Here is a 16,509-nt window from a genome sequence, read left to right on the forward strand (position 1 = left end):
AGTGCAGCACTCCCTCAGTACTGACCCTCTGACAGTGCAGCACTCCCTCAGTACTGACTCTCTGACAGTGCAGCACTCCCTCAGTACTGACCCTCTGACAGTGTGGCACTCCCTCAGTACTGACCCTCTGACAGTGCAGCACTCCCTCAGTACTCACCATCTGGCAGTGCGGCACGCCCTCAGTACTGACCCCCTGACAGTGCGACACTCCCTCAGTACTGACTCTCTGACAGTGCGACACTCCCTCAGTACTGACCCTCTGACAGTGCGGCACTCCCTCAGTACTGACACCCTCTGACAGTGCGACACTCCCTCAGTACTGACTCTCTGACAGTGCAACACTCCCTCAGTACTGACCCTCTGACAGTGCAGCACTCCCTCAGTACTGACCCTCTGACAGTGCGACACTCCCTCAGTACTGACTCTCTGACAGTGCAGCACTCCCTCAGTACTGACCCTCTGACAGTGCGGCACTCCCTCAGTACTGACCCTCTGACAGTGCGGCTCCCCCTCAGAACTGACCCTCTGTCAGTGTGGCACTCCCTCAGTACTGACCCTCTGACAGTGCGGCCCTCCCTCAGTACTGACCCTCTGACAGTGCGGCACTCCCTCAGTACTGACCCTCTGTCAGTGTGGCACTCCCTCAGTACTGACCCTCTGACAGTGCGGCACTCCCTCAGTACTGACCCTCTGACAGTGCGGCACTCCCTCAGTCCTGATCCTCTGACATGCAGCACTCCCTCAGTACTGACCCTCTGACAGTGCGGCACTTCCTCAGTACTGACCCTCTGACAGTGTGGCACTCCCTCAGTACTGACCCTCTGACAGTGTGGCACTCCCTCAGTACTGACCCTCTGACAGTGCGGCACTTCCTCAGTACTGACCCTCTGACTGTGCGGCACTCCCTCAGTACTGATCCTCTGACAGTGCAGCACTCCCTCAGTACTGACCCTCTGACAGTGTGGCACTCCCTCAGTACTGACCCTCTGACAGTGCAGCACTCCCTCAGTACTCACCATCTGGCAGTGCGGCACGCCCTCAGTACTGACCCCCTGACAGTGCGACACTCCCTCAGTACTGACTCTCTGACAGTGCGACACTCCCTCAGTACTGACCCTCTGACAGTGCAGCACTCCCTCAGTACTGACCCTCTGACAGTGCGACACTCCCTCAGTACTGACTCTCTGACAGTGCGACACTCCCTCAGTACTGACCCTGTGACAGTGCAGCACTCCCTCAGTACTGACTCTCTGACAGTGCGACACTCCCTCAGTACTGACCCTCTGACAGTGCAGCACTCCCTCAGTACTGACCCTCTGACAGTGCGACACTCCCTCAGTACTGACCCTCTGTCAGTGCGGCACTCCCTCAGTACTGACCCTCTAACAGTGCAGCACTCCCTCAGTACTGACCCTCTGACAGTGCGACACTCCCTCAGTACTGACCCTCTGACAGTGCAGCACTCCCTCAGTACTGACCCTCTGACAGTGCGGCACTCCCTCAGTACTGACCCTCTGACAGTGCGGCTCCCCCTCAGAACTGACCCTCTGTCAGTGTGGCACTCCCTCAGTACTGTCCCTCTGACAGTGCCGCACTCCCTCAGTACTGACCCTCTGACAGTGCAGCACTCCCTCAGCACTGACCCTATGACAGTGCGGCTCTCCCTCAGTACTGACCCTCTGACAGTGCAGCACTCCCTCAGTACTGAACTTCTGACAGTGCGGCACCCCCTCAGTACTGACCCTCTGACAGTGCAGCACTCCCTCCGTACTGACCCTCTGACAGTGCGGCACTCCCTCAGTACTGACCCTCTGACAGTGCGGCACTCCCTCAGTACTGACCCTCTGACAGTGCGGCACCCCCTCAGTACCGACCTTCTGACAGTGTAACACTCGCTCATACTGATCTTCTGACAGTGCGGCTCTCCCTCAGTACTGACCCTCTGACAGTGCGGCACTCCCTCAGTACTGACCCTCTGACAGTGCGGCACTCCCTCAGTACTGACCCTCTGACAGTGCGGCACCCCCTCAGTACTGACCCTATGACAGTGCGGCACCCCCTCAGCACCGACCCTCTGACAGTGAGGCACTCCCTCAGTACTGACCCTCTGACAGTGGGGCTCTCCCTCAGTACTGACCCTCTGACAGTGTGGCACTTCCTCAGTACTGACCCTCTGACAGTGCAGCACTCCCTCAGCACTGACCCTCTGACAGTGCGACACTCCCTCAGTACTGACCCTCTGACAGTGTGGCACTCCCTCAGTACTGACCCTCTGACAGTGCCGCACTCCCTCAGTACTGACCCTCTGACAGTGTGGCACTCCCTCAGTACTGACCCTCTGACAGTGCGGCACTCCCTCAGTGCTGACCCTCTGATAGTGCGACACTCCCTCAGTACTGACCCTCTGACAGTGCGGCACTCCCTCAGTACTGACCCTCTGACTGTGCGGCACTCCCTCAGTACTGACCCTCTGACAGTGCGGCACTCCCTCAGTACTGACCCTCTGACAGTGCAGCACTCCCTCAGTACTGACCCTCTGTCAGTGTGGCACTCCCTCAGTACTGACCCTCTGACAGTGCGGCCCTCCCTCAGTACTGATCTTCTGACAGTGTAACACTCCCTCAGTACTGACCCTCTGTCAGTGTGGCACTCCCTCAGTACTGACTCTCTGACAGTGCGACACTCCCTCAGTACTGACCCCCTGACAGTGTAACACTCCCTCAGTCCTGACCCTCTGACAGTGCAGCACTCCCTCAGTACTGACCTTCTGACAGTGCGGCACTCCCTCAGTACTGAACCTCTGACAGTGCAGCACTCCCTCAGTACTGACCCTCTGACAGTGCGGCACTCCCTCAGTACTGACCCTCTGACAGTGCGGCACTCCCTCAGTACTGACCCTCTGTCAGTGTGGCACTCCCTCAGTACTGACCCTCTGACAGTGCGGCCCTCCCTCAGTACTGACCCTCTGACAGTGCGGCACTCCCTCAGTACTGACCCTCTGTCAGTGTGGCACTCCCTCAGTACTGACCCGCTGACAGCGCGGCCCTCCCTCAGTACTGACCCTCTGACAGTGCGGCACTCCCTCAGTACTGACCCTCTGTCAGTGTGGCACTCCCTCAGTACTGACCCTCTGACAGTGCGGCACTCCCTCAGTACTGACCCTCTGACAGTGCAGCACTCACTCAGTACTGACCCTATGACAGTGCGGCACTCCCTCAGTACTGACCCTCTGACAGTGTGGCACTTCCTCAGTACTGACCCTCTGACTGTACGGCACTCCCTCAGTACTGATCCTCTGACAGTGTGGCACTCCCTCAGTACTGACCCTCTGACAGTGCGGTACTCCCTCAGTACTGGCCCTCTTACAGTGCGGCACTCCCTCAGTACTGACCCTCTGACTGTGCGGCACTCCCTCACAGTACTGACCCTCTGATAGTGCAGCACTCCCTCAGTACAGACCCTCTGATAGTGCAGCACTCCCTCAGTACTGACCCTCTGACAGTGCGGCACTCCCTCAGTACTGACCCTCTGACAGTGCAGCACTCCCTCAGTACTGACCCTCTGACAATGCAGCACTCCCTCAGTACTGACCCTCTGACAGTGCGGCACTCCCTCAGTACTGACCCCCTGACAGTGTAACACTCCCTCAGTACAGACCCTCTGACAGTGCGGCACTCCCTCAGTACTGACCCTCTGACAGTGCAGCACTCCCTCAGTACTGACCCTCTGACAATGCAGCACTCCCTCAGTACTGACCCCCTGACAGTGTAACACTCCCTCACTACTGACCCCCTGACAGTGTAACACTCCCTTAGTACTGACCCTCTGCCAGTGCAGCACTCCCTCAGTACTGACCTTCTGACAGTGCGGCTCTCCCTCAGTACTGACCCCCTGACAGTGCAGCACTCCCTCAGTACTGACCCTCTGACAGTGTGGCAGGAGCAAGTGAATGAAGATCAGGCAGTCTCGCTGTAAGGAGCAGGAAAGATGTGGCACCTGGGACAGGCAGTGAACATCCCAGAGGAGCAGAGGACTAAAGGAGCCAGAGACAGAGCTACATTTGTTGGAGCCATTTGGAAGTGTTTCTTGCTGTATTGCAGAGAAATGAGCTCGCTGATTGGGGTGTTTCTGGTAAATGGTTAAGGCTTTGCTACTATTTGTAAATGAACAGAACTGTTTCTTGAAATGATTCCAAGAAGGCCAATATCCTGTTGCTAATTCACCCTTCATTTACATGTAGAGAGTCCTTGATAGTGATCTGGCTCCCTCAGAGTCAGCTCTCAGAGTGAACCGAACCTCTCACACTCCTGTTTATTCTTTTTTTCCCCTGAACTGAGGAGATTTTAAGTCCCATGTTTTTATTCTTTGTTCTTGTTCTTCCCCCACACCCCCACCCACACTACTACCATACAGCAGTAGTGCTAATATTCCCCAGCACCCTTGGGTGTGTGGATGTCGGCGTAAGACACAGTGATAACACCAAGTGAAATTAACTTTGGTAATATTCCACCACTGCAAAAGTCACCCGTACGACCAAAGAATCAGTGACAAGCACAGCCCAGAGCGAGCAATACCTACGTCAAATGGTGAAGGGGAGGGGAGGGACTAAATCAAAATAGAAATGGGGGTGGGGGGAGGAATAAAGTACTCCTGTCACCACGGTTCCCAACTCTCCCTAAAGGTATCAACATTCCTGTCAGCCAGGGCTCTCCAACTGGAACAGATTAACAGCCCCAATCAGGGAACTCATATTCTCTGAGAACCACCTGGCTGTCCACGTTACAATTACTACACCCCCACTCCCCTTTGGGTCCGGGGGCGAAGAGCTGTTCTTTCTCTTCTAGCTCCTCCTGGGGCGTTTTCATTATGGGCCCGTTTCCTCCGACCCAGCCTCGGACAAGGGACCTCCGGGCGCCTTGTGGCCAAACTGCTTTGGAAAGAAATTCACCCCCTTCGTCGGGGTGGGTCAAGGCATCGAGGCTGCAACATCTGCTGTGCCCTGCCCAGATTCCGATGTTCCTTCATTGCCGGACGGAGAGGCCGGGATTCCGATAGCCTTCCCTCAGGCTGGTCTGAGGGGCCGGGGAATGTTACACTCCTGCCCCGTTTGGCCAGGTTGCAGCTTTCGTGTGGTCCACATGCTCGTTCGGGACCACGTCATGCGACCTTGCGTTAACCTTGGCCAGGCCAGCCCCCTGGTTTCAACACTGGGCTTTGTCCCCTGTAGCGAGCCATGTCTCTCGCTTAGATTAGATTAGATTACTTAGTGTGGAAACAGGCCCTTCGGCCCAACAAGTCCACACCGACCCGCCGAAGCGCAACCCACTCAGACCCATTCCCCTACACTTTACCCCTGCCCCTAACACTATGGGCAATTTAGCATGGTCAATTCACCCTGACCTGCACATTTTTGGACTGTGGGAGGAAACCAGAGCACCCGGAGGAAACCCACGCAGACACGGGGAGAATGTGCAAACTCCATGCAGACATTGAACCCAGGTCTCTGGCGCTGTGAGGCAGCAGTGCTAACCACAGTGCCACCGTGCTGCTTAGCGGAGTCTTGTCTGGTGTTGGCGTTCCTGAAGTCATTCCAGCCTTCCCCAAGGTCAGGGACGATCGGGTTGAACCTGGTGAGGGGTCTTCTGCAGGAGCCATCTCTGTTGTTGCATGAGGGATGGTTCTATAACCAAAGAGGAGACAGTTTGGTATCTAATGAATCTGTAGGCTGCTTCTTTCAGCCCACCTTCAACGTTTGGACTGCTATTTCTGCCAGACAATTGGACGCTGCATGGTATGGAGCTGTCATTATATGTGGACTTGAGGAAATACTCAAAGTCCCCGTGCTGGTTAGTGATGACCCATTGTCTGTGACCAACACCTCCAGGAGCCCATGTATTGCAAAAGATACTCACGGCTTTTCTATGAACCGTTCCCATGTTTGCCAAATGAACTGCACTCACATCCAACCACTTCATGTGGATGACTAAGAATGTTGAGCCCATGACAAGACTGGCATAGTCAACGTGTAACCCAGTCAAAGGATTACTACCTGGCCATTCCCACGAATGTGGGGGAGCTGCTGGCGCTAATCTGCGCTCCCCGTTGGCACTCCGGGCACTGCCCCGGCACCGCGGCCGTGCCTGCATCCAACCTCGGCCGCGGGGTGGTCACAACCTCCCGCCAACATCCGCGGGTCGGAAACCCAAGGTGGAGTTCTGCCGGTATCCGGCAGCGACGATGGCCCTCGCTTCCCGGGAAGAAGATGGCGTCCTCTACGGCGGGGTGTGGTCTTGCCGGGTCCAGGAGGGTTTCAATCCCGGTTGGGACGGCCCTTTCCCTTTCCCTATCGCTGCCAACTGTTTTGGTTACACCAGGATGGGATGTTTTTGTCTCCACGGTTTGATAAGGTCAGCAGTGACCAGAGTCGTGTCCAGAAAGTCTAAAACCAGAGTGAACGCATCCAGTGGTGGTACCATTGGTTGTGTATCTGCTAGTGGGAGCTGGCTCAAGTCATGTGCTTTTGCCACTGTCCTCCTGGGTGGTGTTACAATAGAATAGAATAGAGTCCCTGCACTTTGAAAACAGGCCCTTCGGCTCAACAAGTCCACACTAACCCTCTGAAGAGTAACCCAACCAGATTCATTCCACTACATTTATCCCTGACTAATGCACCTAACACTACGGGACAATTTAGCACGGCCAACTCACTCCAACCTGCACGTCTTCGGACTGTGAGAGGAAACAGGAGCACCCGGAGGAAACCCACCCAGACACGGGGGAGAATGTGCACACAGACAGTCTGCCCGAGGCTGGAATCAAACCCGGGTCCCTGGCGCTGTGAGGCAGCAGTGCTCACCCACTGTGCCACCGTGCCAATGGTATTGTCAAGGTATTGGAGGAACGTTCTCGCACCAAAAGATGACCGCCAAACCCTCCTTCTCTATCTGACCGTACTGGCACTCTGCACCATCCAAAGTCGCAGGAGATTACGCTATCGGGCGTGCCTCTCCATTGGGTCATCTGAGGGCCAACGCCACCCTGATACCATCAGGGGGGGGACATCGCATCGCGGGCCAACACCTTGGATGATGATCGTTGTTTCGCCACTTCCCTTAGCTATGAGAACATTCCCAAGGCTGACCCTTTCTCTCAGTGGCTGATAGAAGGGTGCCAGGATGGGGGCCAGGTTACCTATGAATTTTCTGTATTAATTCACCAGCTCAAGGAAAGTCCCAAGATCTGGGAACCGGGACACCATTAATCACCCTCACTTTTTATGCCAATGGGTGTAACCGAGTCTAATCGACACTGGGTGCCTGGAACACACACTTCCCCCTCCTGAGGCATACCCCTGCCTTGGAGAAATGTCTAAGTACTACGTCCAAGTTCTCTCAGTGCTCCTTATTGGTCTTCCTGGTTATTAGCATATTAATGGTGACCTGGGGTAGACCTTGTAAAATATTCTTCATCGTCCACTGGAAAATAGCATAGGCTGATGATACCCCAACTGGCAGTCTCATATACTGGTACAAACCCTAATGGGTATTAATGATAGCCAACTTCAGGGAATCCTCATCTAACCCCAGGTACACATGGCTCATGTTCAGCTTGGTCATGGATAGCCCCCAGCTTTGGGTATAATCCTCTATGTGAGGGATTGGGTATTTATCCAGCCACGAGAAGCAGTTTAGCATTCACTTAAAATCCCCACAAAGGCGAACCGACCCGTCAGACTTTACAATCGGTATGATCAGTGCTGCCCAATCCACAAACCAGCCCGGTTTGATGACTCCAGCCTCCAGGTTTCTGCCTCTACGTTTGCCCGTAAGGCAAGAGGCTCCTGGGCGGGGCCTTGCAGGATTGGGGAATTGCTTCCTGGTCAACAGCACCAGCTGCCCTTGGCTCCCCTGATAGTCCCCAGGCCTTCCTGAAAAAACTAGCAGATATTTAGTTCACTCAAGCAGCCGTTTCCTAAGCGAAAGATGTTGAGCCAATCAGGGTGAATCTTTCTCAACCAACGTTGCCCCATCAAGCCTGGAGCCGGGGCCTTTTACTACAATCAGTGGGAACTGAACAAGCTGCTTCCCCTAAGAGACCGGGACCAAGTTGTCCCCTTCATCTGTAATGGCTCCCGAGGTCTTACACAAACATAAGGGTTGGAGTCCAGAGGGAATTTTGTTAAGGACTGGTTCTGTGAACCAGTCACACCTGCACTGGTCTCAACCTCCATTAGAACCGGGTGACCAGTTAACCAGACGTTAATTTTGATTGGTTCTGAGTTGGAGGTTGCTAAGCGATGTAACTGTTCCAAGCCAGATGGAGCTGGGCCTGCGAGGGTGTGCACTCTCTCTTGGATAACCGGTGTATGAGTTCTCTTACTCAATTCAGGTCGTGTGGGACTCTTTCACTGTCTCAGGTCTGCACGGCCTACAGCTGCTCCAACAGCCTCCTGGCCTGGATCCTGAAGAAAACGTTAGCTCTTTGGTGGAGGCTTGGCTTTGCTTTGGGGTTTTGCTGTGGGCTGACCCAGAGTCCCCCCCCCCCCTGTTCAGGATATGTGCTGAGTGAGGCTGTGTCATTGTCTTCACTCATCATGTCCCCCCAAACTCAGTCAGACCAGTGAGGCTGTCCACTTTCATCGGAATGCCCAGTAACTCATACTTCTCCCATTTTCCGATGTCAAGGCCAGTGGTAGTGCCTGTTTGAAATCGAGTTGGGCTTCAGCTAGTACGCGCTTTCGCATGGTTATATTGTTAATCCCACATACCAAACAATATGTCAGCATTTCATTAAGGGTTAAATCAAAGTCACAGGCCTCTGCCAGTCGTCGCAACATTATCACAAATCCCGAAACAGATTCCTCTAGTTCTCGAACTGCCGAGTAAAACCAATCGCATCTCAGAATCCGAGGCAGCTTCTGGTCACAATATTCCTTTAACTATATCCATCCACTCTTGAAAGGTTTTAGTATCTGGTGCCTCAGGAAACGCCGGGCTCCTAATAACTGAAAAAGCTGCAGGTCCGCAAGCTGTCAGGAGAATTACTCGTTGCTTTTCACGTGCCCTTAGAAAATGGTGCATTCTTTGCACATACTGGGCTCAGTCTTCAACAGCAGGATCCAACAAGTCAATCTTCCCAAATAAGGGCATAATGACAGAAATGCTTGCCCCTAACTCAAAGATGACAGTGGCGAGTAAATTTCTTCAGAAGCATTTTTTTTTCTCTCGTCACCACCTCATAGGGGCCAGTTTCCCATCATCATGTTACCCTTTATTTACATGTAGAGAGCCCTTGACACTGATCCAGCTCCCTCAGAGCCAGGCCCCAGAGTGACCAGAACCCCTGACACTCCTGTTTTTTTAAAAAAAATTTTTACTGAGGAGATTCTAAGCTCCTGGTTAATTTTATTTTAGAAGATTCTAAATCCCCTTACTATTTTTGCCTATGACGTAACCCCCACACTACTGCCCGACAGTGGTCATGCTTATTTATTCCCCCACACCCATAGAACATAGAAAAGTCTAGCACAGAACAGGCTCTTTGGCCCACGATGTTGTGCCGAGATTTAATCCTAGCGTAAAATTTAGTAACAGACGCACCCCTCAACTCACTGCTGTCCATGTCCATCAGTCACTTAAATATCCCAAATGACTCTGCTTCCGACCCATGCTGTGTGTGTGCAGGTGTAGAACACAGTAAAGAACAAGTGCACAAATCTACAACGATAATTAAAAATCTACACAAAAGCCTGTGTATCTGAATGTTTGCAACACACGTTTAAAACAAATCAATTACGAGTACACACGTAAGGAGAGAAATACAATCTGGTAGCCATTTCTGAGATATTATTTCAAGATGGCAAAGGATTGGGAATATATGACATTGAAGAAGACTAGTAAAATAGTTAAAGGTGGAGGTGTAGCTCTGCTAATCAAGGAGGGCATTTGTGTAATTGCTAGAGTTGACCACGGTTTAAGACACCAAGGTGTAGGAGCAGCTCAGGTGGAGATGAGGATTAGTGTGGGGAAGGAGTCACAGGTGGGAGTACCTTACAGGCCCCCTAACTATATCTGGGACAAAGTATACAAGAAGGAATATTGGAATAAAGAGATGGCAATAATTGTGGATGACTTTAATTGATACATCAATCGGAAAAATCAGATTAGCAGTAGCAGCCTGGACGCGGAGTTTTAGAATGCGTTTGAGCTTTTTTTCTTACAGCAGCACATTGCCGGACGATAAAACAGCCACTTAGCATGGTCAATCCACTTAATCTGCACACCTTTGGACTGTGAGAGGGAACCAGAGAACTCACAGGAAACCCATGCAGACATAGGGAGAACAGACAAACTCGACACTGGCAGTTACCGAAGGCTGGAATCAAACCCAGGCCCCTAATGTCGCAAGGCACTAGCGCTAACCACTGCACCACCGCTAGCTATTAACCGCTAGATAGCTAGAGAGAGGTTGTATGAATGGCCAAAAATCTGGTACATGGAGTATTATGTGGACAAATTTGAGGTTGTTCACTTTAACCTGTTTGGAAGAACAAATTAGAGAAGCTAGAAATGGAAAAAATGGATAGCAAGAGTTTCCACAGCTTCCTAAAAGGGAAAAGAGGAAGCAAGGTGAGTGTTTGTCCTCGAGAGAGAGAGAGAGAGAGAGAGAGAGAGAGAGAGAGAGAGAGAGAGAGAGAGAGAGAGGGAGAGGGAGAACTTGCAAAGAATTATTTAAATGGAGAAAAAGTGCAGACTTCTCCAAGGCGGGGAAGAATTTGGGTGTTCTGATGAGTGAGTCACAGAATGATAGTATATACCTCTCATGCTATTTCACATGTTTGTCTGCTCCCTCAGCATTGACCACCTTCTGACAGCACAGAGCTGCCTCCAACTGTGCAGTGGCTCATCACAAAAACATAACAAACTAGCAGCAGGAGTCAAGATTGTGGTGCTGGGATGACCTGATGAAAGGCTTATGCCCAAACTGTCGACTCTCCTGCTCCTCAGACGCTGCCTGACCCTGCTGTGCTTTTCCAGCCCCCCCACCCTCTCGATTCTGATCTCCAACATCTGCAGTCCTCACTTTGTACTAGCAGCAGGAGTAGACCGTCCACCCCCTCGGGCCTGTCCTGCCATTTGACACGACCATGGCTGATCTCATCTCAGCCTCAACTCCACTCTCATCCCCGCTCTCCATAACCCTTCAACCTATTGCTAATTAAAAATCTGTCTACCTCCTCCTTAAACTTGCTCAACGCCCCAGCATCCACCACCCTCTGGGGCGGTGAAATTCCAGAGAAGTCATTTCTCCTCGTGTCTGTTTCAAACCTGCTCCTCGTCATTGGGAAACGATGGCCTCTCATTCTAGATAGCCCCACACAAGAAAACATCCACTCCAGACGGGGACTTGCTGGGTCTGTATTGTACACTGTTTATGTAACTGGGTTGGCTTTTATGTACAAATGTCATTGTCGCTGACCTTATATGTGGAACTGGGATTTGGGGTTTGTCCTCCTCTCCCTATAAACTGTTTGAATGGTAGGGTTTGGTGCCTAGCTTTGCTGCTCCTCTCCCTTGTAAAATTGCTGTTGTAAACAGCTGTAAATGTTAACTGTTTTTTGTAAACTGTGTTTTGTAATTTGGTTAATAAAATTAAAAAAAACATCCACTCCACGTTGACTTTGTCAGTCCCCACCAGCACTCACACCTCCCTTAGATCTCCTCTCACTCTCCTAAATCTTGAGAACTTAGAGATGCACCATCGAAAGCAGACTGTCTGGGTGGATAACAGCCTGGTCTGGTAACTGCTCTGCCCAGGACTGGACCAAACTACAGAAGGTTGTGTGCACAGCCCAGACCATCGCAGAAGCCAACCTCCCATCCATGGACTCCATCTACACTTCTCATTGTCCCGGAAAGGCTGTTAGCTTTATCAACGACCCCTCCCACCCCAGTAACGATCTACTGCAACCTCTTCCATCAGGCAGAAGGTACGGAGGTCTGTACACACGTATATACACGCACACACTCACAGACTCACACACACACTCACACACACACTCACACACACACACTCACACACACACACTCACACACACACACTCACACACACACACTCACACACACACACTCACACACACACACTCACACACACACACTCACACACAGACACACTCACACAGACACACTCACACAGACACACTCACACAGACACACTCACACAGACACACTCACACAGACACACTCACACAGACACACTCACACAGACACACCCCTGCTGAATGGACCTCTCGAACTTGAAATAATGTTGGTCTTGCTTTATGTACCTCCTGTGCAACTGAAACCCTGTATGGTTCCCTCTGTCTAAGCACCCTATGATCTGTATCTCTTTGCTATAATCTGCCTGTCCTGCTCACAAAACAAAGCTTCTCACTGTACTTAGGTACACGTGACTACAATAAATCAAATCAAATTTCACTGGAGAGTAGGAAGTTGAGAGGTGACCTAATCAAAGTTTATGAAATGCTGAGGGGTTTAGATGGAGTTAAAGAAAGGTATCTTTTCCCGAGGATGGGGAATTTCAAGACTCGGGGGCACATTCTTAAGGTAACAGGAGATAGATTTTTAAAAAACCTGACGGGCAAACCCTTTCATACAGAGTGTGGTTCGTGTGTGAAATGAGCCTCTTGAGGAAGTGGTGGGTACAAGTAACATTTACAAGACATTTGGACAAGTACCTGAAGTGGAATGGGCCAGGAGCAGGCAATGGGATTAGTTTAGTTTGGATTATGTTAGGCATGGACTGGTTGGAGCAAAAGGTCTGTTTCCATACTGTCCGACTCTATGAATATCGATCTGAAGACTTTATCAGACACACCTTCATCTCTGGGATAAAAGGTTGTAGGGCAGGGTTCCTTGTTGCTTGGTATGGTTTCCTTTATTGGTCATTGCACTGAGTACAGGAGTTGGGAGGTCATGGTGCGGCTGTACAGGACATTGGTCAGGCCACTGTTGGAATATTGCGTGCAATTCTGGTCTCCTTCCTATTGGAAAGATGTTGTGAAACTTGAAAGGGTTCAGAAAAGATTTACAAGGATGTTGCCAGGGTTGGAGGATCTGAGCTACAGGGAGAGGCTGAACAGGCTGGGGCTGTTTTCCCTGGAGCGGCAAGGGCTGAGGGGTGACCTTATAGAGGTTTATAAAATCATGAGGGGCATGGATAGGGTAAATGGACAAGGATTTTTCCCCAGGGTAGGGGAGTCCAAATTGAGAGGGCATAGGTTTAGGGTGAGAGGGGAAAGATATAAAAGGGACTCAAGAGACATCTTTTTCCACGCAGAGGATGGTACATGTATGGAATGAGCTGCCAGAGGAAGTGGTGGAGGCTGGTACAATTACAGTATTTATAAGGCATCTGGATGGATACATGAATAGAAAGGGTTGAGAGGGATTTGGCCAAATGCTGGCAAATGGGATTAGATTTATTTGGGGTATCTGGTTGGCAAGGACAGGTTGGACCGAAGGGATGACTTTGTGAACATAGACCTGAAGGCGTCCGTCTCCATTTATGGGACAGCCCTTCATCAGAGGTGTGGGGAGCCTGCTGACTCTGTGAGTGTAGATCAAAGGAACTCACTCTCTGTTTACAAGCCATGATGGTGCCGGTGTCGGACTGGGGTGGACAAAGTTAAAAACCACACGACACCAGGTTATCGTCCCAACAGGTTTATTTGAAAGTACGAGCTTTTGGAGTACAGCTTCTACATCAGTTAGGACTGTTTGGACTATAACCTGGTGTGATGTGGTTTTTAATTCTCTTGGTGAGACTCTCCTTCATCAGAGGTTGGGAGCGGGTGTTGGGATGGGGAGTGGGGAGGGTTCCCTGTTGACTGTGTGAACATAAACCTGAAGACCTCAGTCTCTCTTTAGAGGACATTACTTCATCAGAGATGGGGAGTGGGTGGTAGGATGGGAGGGTGGGGTAGTGTGGGGCTGGAATGGGCGTGGGGTGATGAGGGTATGGGGTGGTGTGATGGGGAGTGAGGTGGTGGGATGGGTGAGGGTAGTGTGGGGTTGGGATGGGGGTGAGGTGGTGGAGTAGGGGATGTGAGGTGGTGGTGGGGTTGAGATGGGTGTGTAGTGGTGAGTGGAGTGAGAGTGATGGTGGGGGGGTGCGGCCAGGTGGGATGGGGATGGGGTGGTGGGGGGGGATGGCGTGTGCACCTTGTAGATATCGGCAATATCCTTTGGGGGCTGATCGTAGTGGGATGGGGGGAGTGGTGGGATGGTTGGATTTGGTGTGGTGGTGGGTTTGGGGTGAGGGTACCTTGTAGACCTCTGTGACATCCTTGAGGGAGCTGATCTCACTGGGAATGAGGGTGGAGGAGATGATTGGGGTTGGGGGGTTTAGGGTGGTGGTGCCGGGTGTACCTTGTAGACCTCCACGACATCCTTGAGAGGACTGACCTTGGTGGGATTGTGGATGGAGAGTGTTGGGATGGTTGGGTTTGGGGTGGGTGTGCTGGTGGGTTTGGGGTTGGTGTGGTGTTGGGTTCGGGGTTGGTGTGGTGGTGGGTTCGGGGTTGGTGTGGTGGTGGGTTCGGGGTTGGTGTGGTGGTGGGTTCGGGGTTGTTGGGTTCGGGGTTGTTGGGTTCGGGGTTGGTATGGTGGTGGGTTTGGGGTTGATGGGTTCTGGGTTGGTGTGGTGGTGGGTATGGTGTTGGGTTTGGGGTTGGTGTGGTGGTGGGTTTGGGGTTGGTGTGGTGGCGCGTTTGGGGTTGTTGGGTTCTGGGTTGGTGTGGTGGTGGGTTTGGGATTGTTAGGTTTTGGGTTGGTGTGGTGGTGGGTTCGGGGTTGGTGTGGTGGTGAGTTTGGGGTTGTTGGGTTCTGGGTTGGTGTGGTGGTGGGTTTGGGATTGTTGGGTTTTGGGTTGGTGTGGTGGTGGGTTTGGGGTTGGTGTGGTGGTGAGTTTGGGGTTGTTGGGTTTTGGGTTGGTGTGGTGGTGGGTTTGGGGTTGTTGGGTTCGGGGTTGGTGTGATGGTGGGTTCAGGGTTGGTGTGGTGGTGAGTTTGGGGTTGTTGGGTTCTGGGTTGGTGTGGTGGTGGGTTTGGGGTTGGTGTGGTGGTGAGTTTGGGGTTGTTGGGTTCTGGGTTGGTGTGGTGGGTTCAGGGTTGGTGTGGTGGTGAGTTTGGGGTTGGTGTGGTGGTGAGTTTGGGGTTGTTGGGTTCTGGGTTGGTGTGGTGGTGGGTTTGGGGTTGGTGTGGCATTGGGTTCGGGGTTCGTGTGGTGTTGGGTTCTGGGTTGGTGTGGTGGCGGGTTTGGGGTTGTTGGGTTCTGGGTTGGTGTGGCGGTGGGTTTGGGGTTGGTGTGGCATTGGGTTCGGGGTTGGTGTGGTGGTGGGTTTGGGATTGTTGGGTTCGGGGTTGGTGTGGTGGCGGGTTTGGGGATGTTGGGTTTGGGGTTGGTGTGATGGTGGGTTTGGGGTTGGTGTGGTGTTTGGTTCGGGGTTGGTGGGGTGGTGGGTTCAGGGTTGGTGTGGTGGTGAGTTTGGGGTTGGTGTGGCGTTGGGTTCGGGGTTCGTGTGGTGTTGGGTTCTGGGTTGGTGTGGTGGCGGGTTTGGGTTGTTGGGTTCTGGGTCGGTGTGGCGGTGGGTTTGGGGTTGGTGTGGTGTTGGGTTCGGGGTTGGTGTGGTGGTGGGTTTGGGATTGTTGGGTTCGGTGTTGGTGTGGTGGCGGGTTTGGGGTTGTTGGGTTCGGGGTTGGTGTGGTGGCGGGTTTGGGGTTGGTGTGATGTTTGGTTCGGGGTTGGTGTGGTGGTGGGTTCAGGGTTGGTGTGGTGGTGAGTTTGGGGTTGGTGTGGCGTTGGGTTCGGGGTTCGTGTGGTGGCGGGTTTGGGGTTGTTGGGTTCTGGGTTGGTGTGGCGGTGGGTTTGGGATTGTTGGGTTCAGGGTTGGTGTGGTGGCGGTTTTGGTGTTGTTGGGTTTGGGGTTGGTGTGATGGTGGGTTTGGGGTTGATGGGTTCTGGGTTGGTGTGGTAGTGGGTTTGGGGTTGTTGGGTTCTGGGTTGGTGTGGTGGTGGGTTTGGGGTAGGTGTGGTGTTGGGTTCGGGGTTGGTGTGGTGGTGGGTTTGGGGTTGGTGGGTTCGGGGTTGGTGTGGTGTTGGGTTTGGGGTGGGGGTGTTGGGATGGGAGGTGGTAGGTTTGGTGTGGTGGCATTGGGGTGGGAGATAGTGGGTTTGGGGAGGGGGTTTTGGGATGGGAGGTGGTGGGTTTGAGGTTAGTGTGCTGGTGGGTTTGGGGTTATGTTGTTCGGTTGTTGTGGTGGGTTTGGGTTTGTTGGGTTCTGTGTTGGTGTGGTGGTGGGTTTGGGGTTGGTGTGGTGTTGGGTTTGGGGTTGTTGGGTTCTGGGTTGGTGTGGTGGTGGGTTTGGGGTTGGTGTGGTGTTGGGTTCGGAGTTGATGTGGTGGTGAGTTTGGCGTTGTTGTGTTCTGTGTTGGTGTGGTGGTGGGTTCG

The 16,509-nt window shown here is 52.5% G+C and overlaps 1 protein-coding gene across 1 annotated transcript in view; it reads right to left on the bottom strand.

The window, feature by feature from the left end:
- LOC140454959 (E3 ubiquitin-protein ligase TRIM39-like) overlaps positions 1 to 16,509 on the bottom strand; it is a 58,485-nt gene that overhangs the window by 14,511 nt on the left and 27,465 nt on the right. The gene's annotated exons all lie outside the window — the stretch shown is intronic.

Source organism: Chiloscyllium punctatum, chromosome 30 (genome assembly GCF_047496795.1).
Source record: "Chiloscyllium punctatum isolate Juve2018m chromosome 30, sChiPun1.3, whole genome shotgun sequence".
In the NCBI taxonomy this organism is placed as follows: domain Eukaryota; kingdom Metazoa; phylum Chordata; class Chondrichthyes; order Orectolobiformes; family Hemiscylliidae; genus Chiloscyllium; species Chiloscyllium punctatum.